At 38.1% G+C, this 20259-nt stretch overlaps 1 protein-coding gene across 1 annotated transcript in view; it reads left to right on the top strand.

The window, feature by feature from the left end:
• The window catches only part of LOC134680091 (lachesin-like), a 110443-nt gene that overhangs the window by 68083 nt on the left and 22101 nt on the right, over positions 1–20259 (top strand). The gene's annotated exons all lie outside the window — the stretch shown is intronic.

The following is a 20259-nucleotide window of genomic DNA, read 5'->3' as shown; positions in this document are numbered from 1 at the left end:
GTTGTCGGATTTATGACAAAGAACGCCGGATGATTCAATCAGCCGGCCAGTTCTTTAGTTTGTTATATTCATGTTTCTATGAGCCATATTGTTATCACCATCAAGTTTTGTCCCATTCACTTCGGAAGTTTATTACAATGTTTCTGTATTATTCGGTTACTATTGGACAACCCCTGTAAAGGTATGCATCTTTTGAATGGGTTAATAAGTAACTAAATAACCTTCCTTAAAAATACTATTCTGATGGAGTTCATGACCAGTTGCTGTTGTAGAAGTAGAGGAAATAGTACCTACGTAGTACAAGGAAAAGAGTACAATGGTCAACGGTAAAAAATATGGAAAAAATAAACCCTAAGGGCCACTTGCACCATCCCACTAAGCCGGGGTTAACCGGTTAAACTGTTAACCCAGTATCAAATTGTACTGGAAACCATGGTAACTTCAAGTTTAACCGGTTAACCCCGGGTTAGTCATTGGTGCAAGTGGCCCTAAGACAATTAGTAAATATGTAGGTACTGAGCGTTTTGACGGGCAAAGTTTGCCAAATAGGTATTCAGTACAGGAGAGTAATTTACAATTTAAATATTCTTTAATGTCTCCAAGTCGTCGCAGAGGCGGGGGCCCGCGGGCCGCAGTGCTTCCACTACATCAATCACTCGCGGCCGCTGCGCCTGAACATTTCTAATTATTCGCCTCGCTTTTGCCGGCGAGGTACTATTAACACGTTCACTCACGCCGGAGCGATTCGTGATGATTTTGTGCATTGTCCCAGTTGAATCTGTTTTCACCTGCATTTTTCAAGTGTTTATGAAAATCTGTCGACTCTTAAAGGATTTGGATCTTGTAAATTTTAAGGGAATGCTAGTAATCTTGTTTGTGAAGGTTAAGCACACTTTTAGTATTATGTTTTTTCAGTCAGGTGAAAATCAAATATAATATAGTAGTCACCTTTGAAGTATTAAGCTGTAAAACATCTTGTTGTGGCACTTTAACGAGACGTGCCGTACATTTAAATTTAATGTTATTTTTAGTTTCTAGATTGAAATTGCACGCAAATTTTGAGAAAATACATACTATAAATTGATCTACATCTTTGATATCTCACTTGCCTGGCTAGGTTGCCTCCAGAAACAAGCGAACTAAATTGACAGGTCAATATGCACAAATGATACCACAGTTTGGCCAGTGCTGTTCGTATCGATATTTTCAAAAAAGTTTGAATTAGAGAATATCGCGAGAATCCACCGCTAGCGGCGCTACTGTTGCGCGGTCAGTTAAAATGTATCTTTAAGTAATTTAAATTATTTTACAAATGTTACTTGGTATTTCGAAAATTGTGCAATTTTATAGTAATAAATACTGGATAAACATTTTGTAGGTAACTAAATAAATATTTTATTATATTTATTTTATTTGTTAGGAATACTTACAGCTAGAGTAACAAGTTGTAGGTGATAACATAGAAACAGTGATTTTGGCTCAAAATACAAATAAGGCCGACCCAGAAGGGAAAATAAGATTAGGTCAGAATTTAAATACAGTTAGACCAAAAAAGTCTGCAGCGATTTTAATAGCCCACGCAGTGTAAGTATTATTTTATACGTCAAAATTCTATGAAATTATGACGTATTAAATAACAGTTGCACTGCGTGGGCTATCAAAATCGCTGCAGACTTTTCTTGGTCTAACTTTAATTATCGACCAATCTCATCTACCGGTCACATTGTATAAAATTAAATCACCAATTTTAGATTTATGGCGACAACCGCGAGCTCTTGATATAAACAACTTGCCCCAAACCTGCGTATTAAGAGCCAACAGGAGTGGTCATATCTCCATACAAACGTACTCGACTGTTTCCTCCGTGGGTTTTGATGCTAGAGCAATGATTTGTCGGACCGTTTTGCTTTTTTTTGATATTTTTGTTATTTAAGGCCCTAGAGCCTTTCAAAAATGGACTCTTTGACTATGCCGCAATGAGAGACGTAGTATTCAAAACGGATATCAATTAGCCAAAAAAAGCAAAACGGTCCGGCACAGATAATTTCATAATCATTTAGATTTCCAAATTTGGTTACGATTGGTTAAGTTTTGGAGGAGGAAACACTCGAGTACAAAACCTCGATGTTAGAGATTTTTAAGAAGGATTTTTCGCCTTGTTCTTATCGCACTAGTTATAGGAGCCGCTTCCGTTAGCGAGATGTGTATATTTACCTAAAATCAGCTCCTGTTTCGTCTTAACATTGAAATTTGTCAGTTTCACATCCGCACCTCCTGATTTGATTGGTAACGTCACAATCTTACAATCGAATCAACCACTTTTCTCGTCGCATTCATACAAGTCGAAATCGTTTATGATCCCTTTATAATTAATTATCACATGGGTATGGGTATGGGTGCATCTTACTTATCGATATCATTTTATCGACATATACCCCTGACTATTTTTTCTTTGCTATTCCTGGTATCATTTTATTTGTCAAACTCATGTCAATTTAGTTCGCGAGTTTCTGGAGGCAACCTGTCTCGGCCTTTCTAATAAGATAATAATAATATATGTACGCATGCGTTATTTACTTATTTTTTATTGAGAAATACTGAAATTCTAAATATGTTTTTCAACAGCAATTTAGTACCGAATATAATCGAAGAGTTGTTTAGCTTGTTTGTTGGGGATGTTTGTCGAAATGTCGCGAGGGCTCGTCTCAAGGACCTCTCAGCCGTGGAGGACCCTCGCCAGGTGGCAGCTTGGCGCTGTCTAATCGCCACATCCGTTCTTAGCCAGAACTCGAAACATCGCTTAAGTGATCAACCTTTCAGTATCACTTATTGACAAATTAAAAAAAAAATATATGTATTAAGCGTTCTATTATTTTACATCAGATAATCTAATGGTCACATACATTATTTTCCTCGGTAAACGCAGCGGTAAGCGCATTGTCATTTTTCCTACACTCCGTCGATCGCACGCGTTCACGGCTGCGTTTATCGCATAAAACAACCGGGCGCTTTAAGTGGAGAATGCGTATGAATAGAAGTAACATTTTCTCTTTCTCTCGTTTGCTCTAAATGATGTTGGCGCTTTCTTGTATTATTAGGTATGTATTTATAAAGCCCCATAGACGGGTCAAGAACTTGCATGTGATTTTCGTTAGGTACATTGCGGTATATGGTCAATCGACTGAATTAGTTGCACCTAATACTCGTATGTAGTTAGCAATGTACTGAATATTGCATGCAAGGTCTTGATCCATCTAAATGAGTTTTATGAAACTCACATTACGCGCACACCTTACCGCAATTCTTAAAAAGTTATTAAATACCTACCTATAAATAAACCAAATAGTACAAGATTAATGTTAAATATACTTGACGGGAAGCATATGTTAACTGAATAAGAAGCCAAAAAGCTAAACTGCAAAGGCTTAACATCCTTACCGCCCGCGCGAGCCGAGACAAATAGTTGCTTTTGTGAGGAGTTCTTTGTTGCGGATATAGAGTCCGCGGCTTGTCATCCTTCCCTATTAACTACTAGCAACATTGTTGCACAACATCTTTGTTGACACTGCCTGGGCCCTGGAAACTAATTGTCCCCTAAGGTATCTACACAATAACTACCACTAGTTAAATGAAATCAGTGTTTAAAAAAATCTATTCTTCTATTAACTTAATATTAAGTTTTTTTTTAAAAGCAGCAACAGCAAGTAAAAAGATCTTAACATTATAATCGTGTACTTAGGGCCAGTTGCACCAACCACAATTAACAGACTGATCAACATCACGACATACGGTTTGGTGCAACCGACACTTAGTGTAAAATTAAAAACAAAACTTACATTTACATAATTACATACATACAGGTGTAAATGTACTTGTAAATATATTGCTGGATAATTATCGTTGCTCATTGAACAATTTTGGCTTGATATTTTAATTAATATTTAATATTATTGTGTTTCAACAGTGTGTACATACCTCGCATACCTTCATTATTAAATAATCCAAACGATGTTAGGGGTTAACTCAATTTTATTAATTGCACGATTACAGTACGCGAATCGGTATAACATCGACGATTTTCGGAATTCGGATCCATAAATAAATATTACATGATTGTAAATAAAAAAAGTACTTATCACATTAATATAGCAGTAATTTAAAGTTTATCTAATCCAGACAAATTGGTTTTGCATGGGATATAATTAATTTATGTGTCTTCATTACATTAAGTCTTAGGTACCTTTGAGCTAGAAACCGACTAAGTACTCGCATTTGAAAAAATATTTTTTCACCGGAAAGAAATAGAATCAAGCTACTTGGCAAAAAGTTCTTTCAACTTTAAAAAAGCAAATTAAAATGCGAAACCAGCAAATCAGATAGCAAGCTAGGAGTTTCAAAGGTATCGGTCGCGGCTTGGGCACTCTCAAGCGCATTGAATGCGCGTAGAAGTGTTTTCCTACCTTTTCATCATGCAACTGTAAACTGATTGCAAGGTTCTTGAAACCTACAGCTTGCACCATTTCCAATAACGTTGTGTAAAGTTAATATTTATTTGTAACGAGTAAGGAATAATTCTTAGACGTACTTGATTTAACGAACGTAGACGAACTAAAGTCACCGACATAGCCCACCGGATTAGCAAGCTGAAGTGGCAATGGGCAGGCCACATTGCACGCAGAGAAGATGGCCGATGGGGTCGTAAAGTGCTCGAGTGGAGACCACGGACTAGCAAGCGCAGCGTAGGACGTCCACCCACAAGATGGACAGACGATCTTGTTAAGGTCGCCGGAAGACGCTGGATGCGGGTCGCTTCCAACCGGCACGTATGGAGGTCCAAGGGGGAGGCCTATGTTCAGCAGTGGACGTCTTATGGCTGAGATGATGATGATGATGTACTTGATTTAATACAAATATTTTAATCTATTCATTGGAAATTAAATTATGTACTACTGTCGTACTTAAGGAATTAGGTACATATATGTTAAGAAAAATTCATGCTAATGCATGACCTAGATAGCAGAACGGTTTAGACATCTACCGCGAATGCAAATTAAGGAGGAAGAAAAAAAAAAGGTTGGATTCCAGCCTTGGGCATTCGACGTCTCGCCATGGTCACTTTCCCATTTACTTTTTAACCTTAGTACATGGTTACTCGAGTAAACTCTATTTGTACTCAAGTGTTATGTTCAGACATCTTATTAGAGTATTATTTTGTTTGATTGTCATACAATTATTACTAATAGCTCGATTAGTTTATTTTAGTTACTTCCATAGCCATAGCACGTCTTATTTATGGTATTTTACTATGGGGCAGTGCTTCAGAGATAAATAACGTTTTCTGAAGAGGGCCATTCGAGCGATATATTAAAATGAACCATATGAAATAATAAAAATATTGTGTACATTTTTTTTATTTAGTTAAACATAATTGGCAATAACGTTACTCATATCAGATTAGCATTTAAATTTCCATCTCCTGTCTAGATTGAGTTGATCGCATATCGCATAATGAAGTCATGTCGCCGAGACATGTCGTTGTATCTGTATTCACGTAGAGTTCGAGTAGGCATTATGAATACCAGCATGTTGTCGGCATTATCTGCGTGCTCGGTAATGTATTCAAATATGTATCAAGCCCCATCCTCACCATGCTGCCGTTGTTATTTTATTTCATACGCGTGATGTCGCCACACCAGCTTTATTTTTTCGCGATATCAGAATATCATATTGTCTCGCTAGCGTGTATCGATGTGTAAATGCTACCAGAATGAGAATCGCATCGAGTTGATGGAAATAGTATTAACAACTTAAAAAATGCTATAAGAACAAGATCTTTTGCTAATAATTTGGGTCGCGACTCGTATTCTGATTATAGAGGTAATAATTATAAGTATTGAGTATTTTTTCGATTGAATCTCACGGCGCGATTCGGGAAATGAATTAAAGATTCATAAGGTATGAAATAGTAAAGATATGTGACGTCCATAAGGTAACCTTAATGTGGTAAAGGTACCTTATGGCGGTTGGCGATTATTAACGCAACTCCAATATTATGCGCTATGCGACATAAGCGCCAGCCGCCATAAGGTACCTTTTGCCATGGAACTTCACATATCTTTACTATTTCACATCTAGTGAATCTCTAATTCATTTCTCGAATCGCGCCGCTAGTCGTGATTGCGCTGGCGCAGCTCAGAGTCGCTTCGAAGGAAAAGTTGTCGCAGACCGAGGACAGCGCTATTCAGTCGTGACAAACGGATATTGATTACTTGTCTGTAAGGAATACAAATGTATCAGGAAGCTATGCGGAAGCTCCTGCGAACACCATCTATTGCAATGACGGCGGGCATTAAACTTCTATATCCGCGCACTGTTTAGTTTTCTAGTTGAAACTATTTGGCAAGTGCTACAAAATGGTTCTAAAATAAGTAAGTCGCTGTTAGGATAATAAACCACTGGTATTTTTTCATAAAATGTAAAAATAAATATTATTTTAGATGTGCCCAAATAATAAGCGCAAACAAGCATATCTCCAATCGATTTATGATTTATATCAAAAGATATATTTTACAACGATACAAGGAGAAGTCCAGTTAACATTGCAGGAGCAATGAGAGCCCGCGGCGGCTAACTAGCAGGTGCACGTTAGCAAAGAAAAATGAAATAACGCAAAAAGAAGTCGAGCGGGGGGAGGCCGACGAAACCGTGGGGGCTCTTCGCAGAAAAGCCAGTTTCCTTCAGTGGAAACAGATAACGATCCGCTGCCGACGACAGAAAACGTAACTGCACTCACTAAGCATAGATCTACATACTAACAGTGTGTTCTACTATCAAAGGTATCTAACACAACAGATTTTCTTTCACAGGGAAAGAAAGCGCTCAGTCACGGTTGTCTCTAGATTGATATTCTGCTCCATTTGCTTCACCGCGTCACTGAGAGTGGCTTTTTCGCATTTAAATATTGTGCTGTAGTTATTTTCTCCGGAATCTGTAAGCGAACTGAGTGAGATCCATTTTATTTCATAAAGACTATATCGCAGCGAGCATTAAATTCTATTCATTAGTAGAGCTTTATATTTGCCGAGTTAAGTGAAACAGGAGAGTACACAAGTAAAGTAGTGGGGAGCAGGGGCGCTGATTCCTCAGAGACGCCGCGTCATGGAATCGTGCGCGGAGTCGCAATGCCACCGCGGCTGCTTTCCGCCGCAGTCTGAGTAAATGCATGATTGCGAATATACTACTGGCCGCGTAGCCAAGACGCCAATCGCTTACGCTTCGTAGCGATCGAAACGCAACTGTCACTGTCACACTAATATGGAAGAGTGATAGAGAGACATAATGCTTTTCGTTGTCGAAGCGATAGCGATTGTAACCTTGGCTAGGCCGGCTGATCTAATCTACTATAGGATAGTGCACTTTGTGATTGTAACACATATTGCCATTATTGCCGTATAAATCACCAAGCTAGATCTATTATACTTACTTATTTATATTTAATAAGGTTAATGACAAATAAAAAAATATCTAATTCAATTTTAGAATTGAATAGCTAATACAATTTCGTATTTGATTACAAAGTTAAAATGCACGTACCTATTTAACCAAGTCAATTCCCAGTTTCTGTATTTGTTTTCAAGGAACAACCAAGGCAAACGATCACGATGCTCGCGTACATTTGCACCCGGCGACGTGTTGCAAGCATCCGAGACTTCTCTTCACTTCGTTTTTGCTCTCTATTTTTTTACGTTTTTACAACCTGACTGTAGAAGTTAAACCAAGCAAACGCCAGTGCCGTGACCCCTGCAGGCTTAACAAATTTACCCTTTAATTATATTAATAATATAAGTGGGATACAATGGAACATTATTCGTATCGGCATTGTTCATAAATCAAACAGTTATGTAACGAGTCCTAGGTATTCCGGGAAGGTACATTACATTGCTATTGAAATATTGCTTGCTCCACATATAGTATTCAGCATTAAATTTTCCTCCCGTATGGATTGGGTTGTATGGATACGATAAAATATAGATCGGTCCTATAGTTTACCGAGGTATATGAGATACTCGTAGTGTACCTACCTACTTATAAATATTTGAATGTCTTGGAATACAATTTTACTCGTGGTTATAAAATATCGTGTAATCGAAAAGTTAGTTACATAACACCATTTAAGAAGACAAATGAAGATGAAATACTCAGTCAAGTTATTGTAGATCAGTAGTCTTTAATTTATTTATTATTATACTCAAAATCAATGAAATCAGTTTTTGTAATTTAAATATTACAAAGCGAACACCATTCATTGTACTTGAGGCTTTTTATAAAATCACTAAGAATTAGACATTAAAGTACATAGGTAATAAGCATACGTCGGACTACAGAGGGCAGTTTGAGGGCAAGGTAAGGTTTACAAAAAAATCTTAACTTACGAGTATTATAATGTACCTAGTATTTGTAACATAGCTGTGTTCATAGAACTTGACATGCCCAGTTAACTCATTTGTTTTGTTCCTTTCTCACAGCTGCAATTGTCTGAGTGACGGATAAAGCCAAACGAACTTTTTCGCCATTTTGACTATTACGTGTAGTCCAAGTACGTTTATGAATAACGCAGTGTAAGGTTTTCCAAATTATAATTATCATTTTCGTTATTTAACACCTTATTTTGAATTAATAAATGCAACTTTATGTAAAATGACAAATTAAAGAGTAAGTGTATCGACCATTCTGACAACTATGCGGGGTTCTCAAGGTAAAGGCAGGTGTCCATCCGCCATGCGGCGGCCATTCTGGTTCTAGCGGTTGAGCCGTACGGACGTGCACGATTAATAAGTTTAGTAGGCCGAGTGGCCATTCGAGATTTATGATTTATTTCTAGTAAGTCGATCCATTGAGTCTGTGAGTGTAATGTGTGCCATTGTTAGTTAGGTTGGGTGTGAGCCCAATTAGGATTATTGCTGGGTGTGAGCCCTCGTTATATAAGTTTGATCGGGTGTGAGCCCGTTATAAGTTTTGTCCGGGTGTGAGCCCGTTATAAGTTTTGTCCGGGTGTGAGCCCGCTATAAGTTTTGTCCGGGTGTGAGCCCGTATAAGTTTTGATTACGGGTGTGAGCCCATATAAGTTTTGATTACGGGTGTGAGCCCACAATAAGTTTGGTTGGAGCCTTATAAGATTGGATGCTGCTGTACCTACTACTGTAAGTGTACCTATATCAAAATAAACATTATACAATTATCAATGTGTGCTTTATTTATTTAGTGTGTTTACAGCAGTTAGTTGCTATGATATTTGGAATTTCACATTATAAATACTAGGTACCAAATACTAAGTACAAATACTCGAAAGTGAATTGATTGATTTGCGAACCTTACCTATCATTCTGACATGCCACGAAAATGCCCGCTGGAGTCCGACGTATGGTAATAAGTATTCAGGAACTGTTTTTGTAACCAGTTTCGAACTGGATTTAAGAAAATTACCTAGTTACGCTCGTTAATTTGGGATGCTTCGTTTAGTAGCTACCTATACTTACCTACCTAATTACAATAACTATCACATTCTCGGCAAAAAGGATAATGCGATTAGGCAAAACGGAACTTTAATTAGAGGTGACGAGCGTATAGTTTAAAAGAGCAAATAATTGGTTGAAGACAGCGGCTTTGGAAGTGAGCACAGGCACCGCACGGGACGTGTTATTCCATTTATTTACCGAGCACAAGCAATTCGTGCGCCAACCAATATTAGTGTACTTTTAGATTACTCAGTTTTTTACAATCTCAAGGTTGCATTTATACTGGATAAGCCAAGCGTTGGACTTACTCGCGCTATGTAAGTGATTATAACATACGAATATCATTACAATCGCTTACCGAGAACACCTAGCAAGCTGAAGGCTCACAAAAATGTATAAGCGATTTTTCCAATTACGCATAGTTGGTACAGACGTCTAGCGCACATTTCCACTGGTTCATAGGAGCATTGACTCGGTACGCGATGGGAGCACACGGCCAGTGCGGCTAATGGGCCGCATTTCCATTCCAAGTCGGTAGGTGAACGGTGAGCGGCAACCCGCCGACCGCCTTGTGAATATGCAAAGTGAACCCACCGCTAAATATTGAACCGCCGTATTGTACCTAAATGTTCGTTTAATTCCGAAGATGTACAGCCTTTAAGCTTTGCAGCCCTAAGGAATGCTCGTTACGCTCAGATTGTCTACGGCCAAATATATTTATTGTTATCATCAAACCGATCAAACAGTAGGGAAATAGTACAGTGTTTCGGTGCCGAATAAAGTTTAGTTCCCTTCGAAAAGACTCAGAGACGCAACTGGGGACGGGAAAGCTGGCAATTACCTCGCTCAACGCATCAGTCTCGCAGTTCAGTGGGATAACGCTGTCAGCATCTTCGGAACCTTGTCACCCCGTACTTTTTTAGATTGAGTTTTATACATGTGCTTAGTTTCGATTAATGCCTAGTAATTTTAAGTTAAATAAATAAATAAATATATAAATATTACAGCACATTTTTTTTACATAAATTAACTAAGCCCCACGGTAAGCTCAAGAAAGCTTGTGTTGTGGGTACTCAGACAACGATATATATAATATAATTATATATATATATAAATACATAGAAAACAACCATGACTCAGAAACAAATATTTAAATAAGTTTAGTTAGTTTAAGTATAGTAAGTATTTTTTTTATATTGTTTTTGACATGTTAAAGTTATGTATGCTACAATTTTTCTTAAATTTAGCCATGTTTTTATGTTCATACAGAATATTCTCATAAATATCGCAACGAGAATGCATTTATTATTAACAATAATTAGAACAACGTTTAAAACAATAAAAAATCATAATATAAATCCTTCTGAAATATTTCCTGAAACTTGTATGAGCTACTTCCTGAAATGTTCTTTCAATTAAATTAGTAGCTACCTAAAACTTTTCAGTTGCTCCCTTAGTTAGAGTTTGCGACAAACTGGAACTTGGCCTCAATGTTGGAAGGAACTATCTTGTTAATTATGGTTTGCTCGGTGTTCGCTGAATAAAAATAAAGTCCGTGCCTATTGTAGACATTTCCAATTGTTTGTTGACGTTTGATTTACTTTCAATCTTGTACGATGATTTTACTTTACGTATGCAGTTAAGTGTCAATGAGGTTGCGATATAATATAATAATCTGGTAAAAGAGCGCGCTGACATGAAGGCAACTCTGCTCAAAATTGCATATCATATCGTTGAGCGCATTGTTGTCAGGCTACGAGCCACGAGTAGGGTTACCAGATACAAATTTAGAATTTCCTGACAAAATTCCTGATTTCCGAATATTTTTCCTGACATACATATTTTTCTAGGTCTAGGGGGGAGGGGGTCTAGCCGTTAGCGATGGCCACCCGATTGAGCCGATAGCCACGTTTTATTAATTTAAGTTTTATCAAGTTTATTATTTGTATTAATTTAAGTAAATAAAAAGGTACTTTATAAGTCTATCAATTCAAAAAATTCCTGACATTGTCGTGTTCCGTCCCCATTCCTGACAAAAGGCTAAAATTCCTGACATGTCAGGAAAATTCTTGTCATCTGGTAACCCTAGCCACGAGTCATGTCGCGTCGCTGGGAAGGCGCCATGTATCGCAGCCGCGGCGCAGCACCGTGCTGCCGCCGCGCCATGCGAGGGAAGCCCGCCGCACGGCATTGTGCCCCAAATGACACGTGAAAGGCGTCGAGAGCGTCGCGCTGCCGCCTTTACAAAAGGCTCGCAGATGCGCGTACCAGAAGATTTTAATGAGGCAACGACTCTGTGTGATTTTATCGCGTGTTCCGTAATGAGAAATAACCAAGCGCGTCCTCTTTGACTGTACCACCACAGAGCTATCAAAAAATGATACAAGTGCTAACATGACGTCATCGCTACGCCACGAATTGGAAGTACCTATTTAATGAGGTCGAGCTTTTCGTTTAGACTTCTTTTAATTCAATTTGTAACATTGATAAATATACCATGTTGAATTATTATAGACTTATCTTGGTCTACCTCTAATCAATTTTAACCAAATGTCGTATTAAATTAACAAGCTACGAGACTTTCCGTAAAACCATATCGCTGATTAAATCGTTTTCATCGTATAAATGTAATATAAACAAATTAACCGACGAGTGCTACTGAAACCGGGTACACTGGCCAATTTTCATCAATGCAAATCACGTTGTCTACTCGTCAACCCAATTACCAAGAAGTGAATTTAAATAAAGATAAGTATCGCCCTCAAGGAGACAATGCTAATAGGAAGTGGGGGCGTGATAATGGGCCGGAGCGGGGCTCGAGCGCGGCGGCGGCGCGGCGCACCGCGGCAGGTGCTTTAATTAGATCTCTCGACTTACGCGCCCGTAAGCCTCAAAACACTTGTTCAATTAGTGATCAGAGTTAAGATACTCTATTATGCAAACGTTCACCCGCTTAAATACAGTAATAAACGTGTTTTACAGTGTTTTCTGTCTTCTCAAATCATTTACTTGGTTGGAAAGCTATTGTGTTTTATCGCTCTGAAAGTATTATTATAATTTTATTGACAGATTTGCTAACAAATAAATCATAAATCACAAATTCCAGTAGGGAGATATATAAGATGGACGTACCTGTTTATATTTTCTATACTTTATACTGTACATTATTAGGTAGGTATATCTACGTCATCATCATCATCATAGATACGTAGATTGTCCGCAAAAAGAACTGTAAATAAATATCCCTTTCGATCACATAACAGCATCATGTTACATATACAGAAACTATCCCTAACATCTCCACGAAATAAGAATCGTTAGTCGGCAGTGGCATTTCTATTGAGCAGTGCGAGGAGATTGAAGGGGTGTTCCGGTGTCGCTCGACTCGCTCGTAACCATCGGTGACAAGCGATAGGAGGGCCTGTCGACGCTGCTTCCGAGCTGACCGGAATTACCGCCCGCCCAACTTCATATTACATTCTTATATGCTAGTGGATATTTTCAACTTGTTTATACCGCTATAAAATTGCGTACATCTTATGTACCTGTGTTCGTTAGGAGTTAGATCCCAAGTGATACGGCCTCATTCGAAGTTAAAGATATACCTACGTTATGGATCAAATATTATGTCAGTATCAAAAGTGACGTTTCTTCAAACAAAAACGTCACTTATAACCTAACCTTACGAAAATCCTGAAAAAAAATCGGTATCATAATTAGGACTAAGGACTAATGATTTTTGTCAAACAAAGGAATCCCAAACCTAATATTTTACATCTCTTAAAGTTCGAATCAGGCCGATAATCTGTTATCACTATAAAATTGATAAGCAATAAATTATAACCTCCCTTATCGTTTTTGCTTAAGAAATTGTTTAATTTTAAAATGCATGTACCTATTACAATATTTTTTATAGATAAACAACATTATAACCTACATATTTTTTCCTACAATCCGTCCACTAAAGGAATATGTTACTTTATTTCTATTTTCCGTATTCACTCAGGGTTTATGTATCTCGAATAGTCACGTCCCCGTCCCGGCGAAGGGTGAAGCATACAAATAAGTGAAAGTCCGAAACCGCCCAAACACCCGACGCAGTGTTCTTTATCTACGGATCTCTTAAAAGAATTTGATCGTATATGGGAATATTACGAGCAACAGCTGTGACAAGGGACGTCGTATAAACTTAAATGTTTACTACAAACCACTTTGTCAATTTCGCCGTGACTTCATTCATAAAATCTGAAGGTAGATAAGTAGAACTTAATTGTGCATAGTTTAGGTAATTGAATAACTAATCCCAATAAGACCTAGTTTCCCCTCTGGGTTGGAAGGTCAGATGGCAGTCGCTTTCGTAAAAACTAGTGCCTACGTCAAATCATGGGGTTAGTTGTCAAGCGGACCCCAGGCTCCCATGAGCCGTGGCAAAATGCCGGGATAGCGCGAGGAAGAAGGAAGAAGGAATTTAGGTAATTGAATGATCCAATATTTCTGGCCATCTCATTTGAACCAGTTAGTTTATTCTATGCCTATAAACACAACTAAGCATAAAGAAATCTAACAACACTTCCGTGAGACACATCATTCAGGCCTTTAGCATCTTGACAGATGATTTATGCAGCGTCTGTTAGCGAGGAACAACGTCTCTCGTGGCTGTATAAGCCAATGCGGGACCGGCATTTGCGACCGCATTTATGGCAGCTGAAGCAGGGAGCCATGTCGGCAACATTAGGTGGATTTTGCCTCTTTGCGCGTTTTCGGGCAAGGTCTTGGAACCATACGTTGTCGTGGATTCCGCGTCCTTTCGCGATGGTACCCCTCCATCCATCGCGATCTGACGCGAGCTCCTCCCAAGTGCCCCTATCGATATCAAAAGCGACCATGTTGCGTTTGGCGCAGTCCTTAAAACGCAGCAAGGGACGTCCTATGCGGCGCTTTTGAAACTGGCTCAACATAATCTGCCTAGGCAAACGAGTGCTATCCATACGCTGCACATGCCCAAGCCACCGCAAGCGCCTCTGTTTCAGCAGGGCGGTGATGCTAGGAAGCTGTGCAATTTCCAGGACTCTCTCGTTAGTGACCCTGTCCTTCCAAGTGATGTTGAGGATACTCCGAAGACAGCGCATGTGAAAGGTGTTTAGTCGACGTTCCTGATTAGCGTACGACGTCCAGGTTTCGGCTCCGTACAAGAGCGTGCTCGCGAGTTTGATAAACGATCATCTTGGTCCCGTCATGTGACTGGTTTTCATATATTTATTAAAAAATCTAAAAACAAATATGTACTTAATAAACGTAAAATAAATTGACAATAGCATTGATGTATATTAAATCAGTAACGTTTGGAATTTTTCCAGTGGCCTTTTTATTTCAGTTGAAAAACAAATAGATTACCAAGAGAGCATGGCCCGCCGCCGCAGCGAGCATTGGGAAAAAACCTCTTACTGTGATACTAATTGATTAGTTTCCAATAGCCGTGCCATCGGCGAGGATAAAGCAAATACGTATACATTCGTGAATACAAAACTTTCTAGCACTTAGATTAAATATGTGGGATATGTTGCTGGACTTGCATATATTTATTATAATCACTGTTGCCCATGTTAGGTACCTATGCACAGAAAAGATTTAGGTATTATTTGGTATTTTAATATTGACAAAGAATAATCATAAGTTAAACAATAAAGTACAAAATACACAGGTTAATTTTATTTCAAAGTAAGTGGTTTGTCGTAGAAAAAGTATTGTATGCAACGTTGTTTAACTGAGTCAAAAATTCTCGTGGCGTCTTAACAATTTTCGGCTTCGCCTCAAATTGTTACTTACGCCACTCGCCTTTTTTGACCTCTCTTCCATGGTTGGTGCAAGTAGCCCTTAATTGCAATTATATTAAAGCCGGACCAAGCTAACTCGGCAACGATTTTTATAGCACAGACTGTGAAAGTATTTTTAGTGTTCCGTACAAAACTTTGTTCACGGAACACTTATGGGATCACTTCGGTCTTGCAAATCAGTTAAATGCGTTTTTCTCAGAGACCATTTGACATAGATACCTAAAATTTGGAACAGTTATAGCAATTACCACCACTCACATTGTATTTAAATGTCATCATTTCATAAAAGTTTCGTGTTTAAAATAATACTTGCACAGTCTGTACTATCAAAATCGCTGCCAAGTTAGTTTGTTCTGACTAGAAATATTAAATAAGATTTTTTAATAGAATAAGGATAGTGTGAGGATGTGACTGAGTGGAAACTCTGCAGTAAAAACTCCCAATTACTTAGAAATTCCATTTTCCTCCGTTAACCTACAGGTCGAGCTACCGTGTGATTACGGTAGTAGTTAATCGACATTGTCTATTATTACTTTGGGCTAATAGACAATAGGTACATAATTCCTATCCTATATTTATATAATAATAGTACGAGTATAATCCAAAAACTATAAAATCGTTATAAGCTTATTAAGCATGGCGGACATAATACGATCTCCAGGGCAAAAACCAAATTAAAATGATTTATTGCGCTGAGTTTTGGAAGAATGGAAGTCCAGTCTCAGGGGATGGCACGTTATTTGTCTACGCTGCATCATTGGCATTATAACGAGGTGTCTGTGTAGCCACAATCAATTTGGTGGCATGCGTCGGCTGTCAATTTGCGGCGGCCCCGGTCGGAGCGTGCCCGCGCCGCGCCGCGCGCTGCGGTCCCGTCCGCGCCTGATTACTTCCGAGTGACCGCCTTTGATTTGCATAAGGGCCAGCTTTAATATGAGATTATTCTCGAGTTAGGAACATCGGACGCGGTCCCATTCATTATTAGTTTTGGAATATTTAGTCGACCCAATTCCAGGCGTAATTAATAGAATTGCTGGATGTATTCGACACCCTGACAAATTCCGATAATACTTCAACGGTCGTAAAACTAATAAAGTACTTCAATATACCCGAGACGCATAGATGTTCGTGGATCCGCAAGTAACGGTACATATAGATAGAGTAGATATTCAGAACTAACTATTATTTATTACAGGTGATGTAGGCACCTGTAATAAACTATATAAAAAAACCAGGTCATGATTGTTCACTATTGTGGTAAGATCAGTGTTGTGATTTAGTTAGTTACCTAATAGTTTTATTTCTACTATTGGTAGGTACTAGGAATTTTATGAATAATAACTTATTATTTCTGAGATTAAGATGGACGCTGTTATGATTACCAATCACTATACTAGGGGGCATGTTACCTATTCGAGTTGTCAAAGTAATAGGTTTGAATGTTTTCTATGCCTGAGTAAGTCTGACATAATTATGGTAGGTAAGTACAACACGCATTACACGCACACCTGTTAAACGAATTTAATTTATCTTTAATACACCGTTACCTTTATAACAACCCTTTGTTTCAATAAAGAAATTAATAAATAATATAAATCAATATATGTATAGTAGCCATGTCACATTGTTATGTTAACCACTCAAAGACCTATAGGTAATCCCCATTTGGAAACATAATTTAACTTTGAATCTACGTCACAAACATTGGTTTCCAATAACATCCAATATCGATACAAATGAACAAGGATAGATAATACGTAGCCTTGGCAATAATCTCGCAAGCAGGGCGTGCGGTGAGTGTGCGGCGCGCGGGTACTTAGGGGTTAATTAAGAAGCCGCAGACGGCGGTAGCGGCGAAATGGTTAATCCCTTTGTCATGGTCGGTAAGGCGATGTTTTTAGTGGCGGTATTAGGTTAACATGGCGGTATTTACTTTCTAAATACATCTTTGTCGTCGTAATGTGTTATCAAAATAACAATGCCCAATATAAGCAATAAGTATCCAAAAATAGATAGTTTTTTTTATTTGCACATTATTGCCGTGGACGTCGTGGTTATATAGCTGTTTATAGTATAGAAACGCTTTGCTATTGGAATTTTTTAAGTCACAAAGTATGGTAACTAACTACTTTTTGTTACAATATTTTTTTCGGTTAGGTACTTGTATGACCCATATTGACAATCAAAAACATTTCCAAGCACGTAAATAATTGTATTATCTGTGCACAGTATTAGGTACGTTTGTCAGTTCTTTAAAGTGTAGAATAAAATCCACCGGAATAATTTCATCAACCAAATTAGTAAATTACATACCTAATTTAAATGAACACAGATATCAGTTGAGAAAACGCATACGCTGCGAATGGGGTGCGTAGGGGATGGTAATGCGCGATCTACATCGGTTGAGTCAGGAGCAGCGGAGTAGAAAATGGAGCATCGTGGTTAGAGCTAATACGATCAGGTGAGCAAACACAAAACGCAGCTTTCATCTTCAGTCAGGTATCTCTCGCTCACCGCGCGCCCCACGTACATACCTACTTAATGTAGACACTACGCAAACTTAGAGAAATACGCCACATCGGTTCGAATCGCTAAATAATTAGCTATCCAATTTAATCAAATAGGAATTTTACGAAATCTAGAGACGAAAACAAATAGAATCAACAAATCACTTCCTTGGATAAATTTATTGTAGCCTGTTTGAGGCAGACGGTGATATGTAAACAATCGGGAAGAGCCTGAGTAAGTTTATTCTCCAAACAAGACGGTCGGTGCGCGTTGTCACCGCACCGGAGCTCGCAGCCGGCGCAGCCCCCGCTTACCCGGCTCGACTCACTGAATGACAAATGTTTACATTGAACCCCTGGACAACTCTTCCTTTACGACACTCTAAACCGTTTGCCTTATCGCGCCACCTCTTTTATCTTTTTTTGTTGGATTTGACACCCTTTTGTGTCAATAAAACGGCCATAAACGCCCCAGTTAGGTTTCCAAAATTTTAGCGGGTTTAACCGAGACGGGAACCACCGTAAAGCCCTCTTATTGAACCTTTATTGCCTCGTTCGGTTGGTTCGTAAAAGTGAGAAAGAAACAAAGAGCGCCAATTTGGCAAGCAAAAGACAAACGCATTTAAAATGGGCAGAGCAGAGCAGCAACCATCTATCTTAGAGCTTGATAAACGACGACATTATTCCTTATCGCCCACTCAATTTGTTTTAAAGCGTTCTGCTTTGATAATTTGTGAATTACAAATCGTAACCTTTGACACAAAAATGTCCTCATAACTACGGGTGTCACGCTGTCAACTTTTGATAGACGGCAAAGGAAACATTTATCATTTTTAGTGTTCCGTACAAAACTTTGTTTACGGAACATTTATGGGATCACTTCGGTCTTGCAAATCAGTTAAATACGTTTTTCTCAGAGACCGTTTGACATAGATACCTAAAATTTGGAACAGTTATAGCAATTACCACCACTCATATTGTAAATAAGTCAAAACTGCTTATTTCTTATTAAAGGGGGAAATTTAGGGGGTTGAGAGGGGTAGGCTGAAACTTTTTTCATTTGTAAGAATCGTGTGGGGTACCATTAGAAAGCTTGCAAAAAATTGAGTCGATGGACTGATTTTGACTTCATTTTAGACTGCAATAGTTTCGTCAAAAAATGCATTTAAAGTTGCAAGTTTTCATACAAAAATTTTCACCTCTGTCCTGGCGATTTTCGCGAAAACTATAGCTAACAGGCAGCTGACCAGTCAATACCCAACTTAAAGAAGCATGGAGACGGCGGGAAAATTATCAGCTTAACTTTATCTTTATTAGTTTTTCAACTGCAGCTTGACCTTTGGTTGCTTAGGGCTAGCTAACTGATGCTTACACTGGTCAATTCATATTAGGCGAGAAACATCCTTAGTTAAAACTTTGGCATTGAAATTTGTGACTTATATCTTTGACGCAAAGTTTAATTCTGCTTGCTTATTTTTGTGGGATATTTAATTTTATCTCAATAGCCTACTATAAGTATGAGAGAGATCTACAAAATACGACCTTATTATCTTGCAAATAAGTTTCAATTTCGAACGGGCTTTCCAACCAATGGACTAGGCATCTCAAAAATTTGAAAAATTCAAATTAAGAATTCCGTTCTTGACTGTCGTTGTGTTTTTTTTTTCCACAATAGGACACATAGAGTTAGTAAGGCGTATAGAGATAATAAAGTCATTTAATATTTATGAACAGCTTTGGCCTCATGTATAGATTTTATTGAGAGTATCTGATTCGTCGAAACAATATACATAATATTCCTTTTCATTAAGTAGGTACCATTACATTTCTGTATTAATTGTATAATTATAATATCTATTAATTATATTCAGTACTTATGTATATTTTTGAACGGATCGGTGAGCAACAAGATTCAGGGTTATAACTGCGAAAATAGAAGTTCGCAAATTGCGAGCATTTTTCTCTGTCACTCTAATTACGCCTTCACTGGAGTAAAAGAGAAAGATCCCCGCAAATTGCGAATTTCGGTTTTCGCGGTAGCCCCTCAGTCCTGTTACGAGAAAATAATTTTGGAAGACATTAATAGTATATGACAGTTAAATATCACAGTTTTTAGAAACAAATGTAAAATTGACGAAATATTTAAAGTAAGCCGATCTTGTTTTTTAGCAGTTCTAAATAATATTAAAGTCTATATATTTGGCATAGAACTAGAAACAAAATCAAATAAAAAATAATAATGAGTTCTAAATTCAAATTGAAGGAGTATACATTTAAGGTATTATAGGCCAAGCGCGCACCACGATATTAATTTTTGCGACACGATTTTAGAATCGCGCTGTAATATATCGCAGAAAATTCACTGCGCGCACTGCTATGAAAAAGTCGACGATTTGTTCATTC

The sequence above is a fragment of the Cydia fagiglandana genome, chromosome 3, assembly GCF_963556715.1.
Source record: "Cydia fagiglandana chromosome 3, ilCydFagi1.1, whole genome shotgun sequence".
Lineage (NCBI taxonomy): Eukaryota > Metazoa > Arthropoda > Insecta > Lepidoptera > Tortricidae > Cydia > Cydia fagiglandana.
Note: the sequence above shows the minus strand (reverse complement) of the source record. Positions and strands in the feature narration are given on the sequence as shown.